This window comes from Chrysochloris asiatica, unplaced genomic scaffold, assembly GCF_000296735.1.
Source record: "Chrysochloris asiatica unplaced genomic scaffold, ChrAsi1.0 scaffold00040, whole genome shotgun sequence".
NCBI classification, from domain to species: Eukaryota; Metazoa; Chordata; class Mammalia; order Afrosoricida; family Chrysochloridae; genus Chrysochloris; species Chrysochloris asiatica.
The window spans coordinates 22192346-22196172 of record NW_006408558.1 but is presented as its reverse complement, the minus strand read 5'-3'; positions in this window follow the sequence as shown (position 1 = coordinate 22196172).

The window sequence follows — 3827 nt, the reverse complement described above, 5'->3', positions numbered from 1 at the left end:
ACTTTGCAGTCCAATGCATTAACCCACAGCGCCACACCAGGACTCTGGCAGGCTAAGGTAGCAGCTTGAAATAGAAGGGAAAAAACCAGGTGAGCAAGACAGAGGTCCAGGTCCTAGCTCAGGCCCACTCACTGCATGTGAGCAAGTCCCTTCTCTCCAGGCCCCAGTTTTATCATTTACAAATTGAGGGAGTTGTTCCAGATGTTGTTCATGCTCTTCCAGCTCTAAATTCTCCTGTTTTCTAAATGGGTACTGGCCTCACTCAGGCCTGCTGGGATGCTGGAATAAGATGCCTGGGACCCTCAGGGAGGGGCCCAAGGAAAACCAGCGTCTCAGCTGAACTGTCTGAAAGCAGCTGGATTTACAGAGAGCCAACTGGTGCAACGTCAGACTCAGCACCACCAATTCACTGAATGGCCAGTATCTAGATTTACACACATGTTTTGTTTTCTTTTGTTTTTGTTATATATTTTTTAAAGTGGATTTTATTTTCATTTCAAAAGGACATTTTAAAGAGTGCTGGCTTGTCTCTGCATCCCTTACTCCAGCTGTGGGAGCAGAGGCTGGTGGGGTGGGGGCAGAGAGGAGAGGCCTCTGTTAGAATAAATCAGACAGAAGATCAACACTCAGCCTTGCTTGGTTACAGTTTCCAGAAAAAAAGGGAGGCTGGAGGAAATAATTACAGACATAAAGCATCGTTCACTCTTGTTCATAAGAGAAATACATTGCCTTCTTATCTCTAGACTTCTGCTGTGGCACTGTTAAATCAGCACTGGCCTGCAAACCACACGGTCAGCAGTTCAAAACCACCAGCTGCTTCTTGGAAACCCTATACAAGGTCCCTATGAGTTGGAACTGACTCAACGCCACTTAACAACAGTAACAACTCTCTCCCTGTCCCCTCCGTCTCCCCCAAACCCGAGTTACATTTTCTGATTCTAACGGCCTCTTCCCTGCCTCTGCCTTCAGACCTTTTTCCTTAGTTCCTCTGCCGGCCTCTTTCCACATCTTCATTCCTCCTGCTCCTCCAGTTCCCTAACAAAGGGCTCCTGCTCACATATTGCTGGTTGTTGATAAGTGCCACCGAGTCCCTTGTGACTCACAGAGATCCTGTATAGGCTTTCCTGGGCTATAAATCTTCCTGGGAACAGAAAGCTTCATCTTTCTCCCACAGAGTGACTGGTAGGCTCAAACCACCAACCTTGTGTGTATCCTCTAGAACCACTGCATGCCCGATATTGCTGATAAAGATGCAAAATGGTAGTTTAGACAACATTCTGGCAATTTCCTGTAAGTGAAATATTCATTTACGATGGGTATTATTGTTAAGGGTTATCAAACAGGTTCTGATGCATAGAGACCTTGTCTAGTGTTTCTGAGGAACAATCGGTGGGTTTGAACTGCTGATCTTGTGGTTAGCAGTACAGTGTTTATCCTACAGCACCACACAATCCCATGTCTAGAGAAATGAAAACTTAGGTTTACATGAAAACAAACCAAACTAAAACAAAACTGTGTGGGGACATTTATAGAGCTTTATTCAATAGCGTGAAAACCACCAAAATTGTCTTTACCTGGTAAAACAAAATGTGGTCCAGCCAGACAATGGAACACTGCCCAGCGATCAAAAGGACTAAAGTACTGATACAATTTACAGCATAAATGACCCTCAAATGCATTCAGATAAATTCAAGAAGCTCAACCAGAGGCTTCCTACCACATGATGAGATTATAGGACGTTCTGGGAAAGGTCACAAACTCAAAGGAACAGGGGACTTGGGCCAGATAAAGGGAGTTTTCTATATCATGTTGGTACCTGATTACATATTTATCAAAATTCATAGAATTGTAGACTAAAAGTGGTGACTTTTATCTCAACAAATCTAATTAAAAAACAACTAAATAGAGTCCTAGTGTGGCACTGTAGGGATAAATACTAGACTTCTAACAGCGATATTGTCATTTATGTTGTTTAAAAATGGTGTTTGCAATGAAGAAGTCATTGGTCTTGCAAAATTGTATCATCCAATTTCTAGTATCATTTCTATCACCAAGGCTATATTTTCCAACGACTGATCCTTTCTCTTTGTTTCCAACCTTTGCATTACAATGGGCAGTAATTATCAATACATCTTGATTGCATGTTTGATGAATTTCAGTCTGAAGAAGTTGGCAGAATTCTTCAATTTCATCATCACTTACTTTAGTGGTTGGTGTGTAAATTTGCGAATAGTGGTATTAACTGGTCTTCCTTAACAACTGTGTTATTAAGTGCTGTCAAGTTGGTTCTGATCTGTAGAGACCCTGTATAGAGGTCCAAGGAGTGGCTGGTGGGTTTGAACTGCTGACTTTGCAATTCAAACTGACCTTGCAGTCCAACGAATTATCCTGCAGTGCCACACCAGGACTCTGGTCTTCCTTGTAGGTGTATGGATATATTACCCTATTACAGACAGTATTATACTTCAAGACAGATCAACATGTTGCTGTCTACAAGAGACACACCTTACACACAAACACAAAGTAGGCTAAAACTCAAAGACTAGAAAAAATAGATGAAACTTACTGCAATAAAAAAGAGCAGGATTAGCAATATTGATTACTGATAATATAGGCTTTCAGGCAAAACCCAGCATAACAGACAAAGAAGGATATTATAGAGTGACTAAATGGTCAGTCGAGCAAGAGGACATAATCATAATAAATATGCACTCAATGAAAAGAGTCTCAGAATGCAGAAATCCAATTAACAAAATTGAAGAGAGACACAGAGAACTCTACAATCACAGTAGGCGATTTTAATACACCACTTTCAATGAAGGACAAAACAACTTGAAAGAAATTCAACAAAGACACAGAAGAACTAAGCAACACATTCGACAACTTGATCTCATAGACATGCATGGAACTCTCCACCCAACTGCAGCACAATACACATTCTTTTCCAGTGCACATGGAACATTCTACAGAATCAACCATATGTTAGACCACAAAGGAAGCATCAATAAATTAAAAACCATTGAAATACTAGAACGTATCTTCTCGGATCACAATGCTATAAAATTAGACATCAGCAATAGGAAGATCAAGGAAACAAAATCAAATATATGGAAATTGAATAACACCTTACTTAAAAACTACTGGGTAATGTCGTTACTGTTAAGTGTCATTAGGTCATTTCTGACTCCTAGTGACCCTGTATAGGAGTGGCTTGTGGGTGTCCATTATACAGCACCCATGGGTAATAGAAGATAAAAAACCAAAAATTATTGAATAAAATGAGAATGAAGACACAACATACCAAAACCCTGGGACACAGCAAAAGTGGCGCCTAGATGAACATATCCAACAAGAGGAAAGAACCAAAATCAATACTTTCACCTAACATCTCCAAAAGTTATAAAAAGAGCAGAAATGTAAGTCTGTAGTCGCCAGAAGAAAAGAAATAATAAAGATCAGAGCAAAAATAAATGAAACAGAAAATCAATTTAAAGAATTAGCAAGATAAGAAGTTGGTTCTTTGAAAGGATTAATAAAATTGACAAACCACTGGCAAATATAACAAATGAAATGATGGAGAAGATGCAAATAACATGAACAACAATGAATAAGATATGACATCGTGACAGAACCAAAGGAAATAAAACGAATGACAGAGTGCTATGAAGAACTGTACTCCAACAAATTTGAAAACCTAGAAGAAATGGACCCATTTCTAGTAACACATTACCTACTTAAACTAAGGCAGACTGAGGTAGAAAATTTGAACAGACCCCATATTTAAAAAGAAGAAATTAATCATGCTATTAAAAAAAACAAAAACAAAA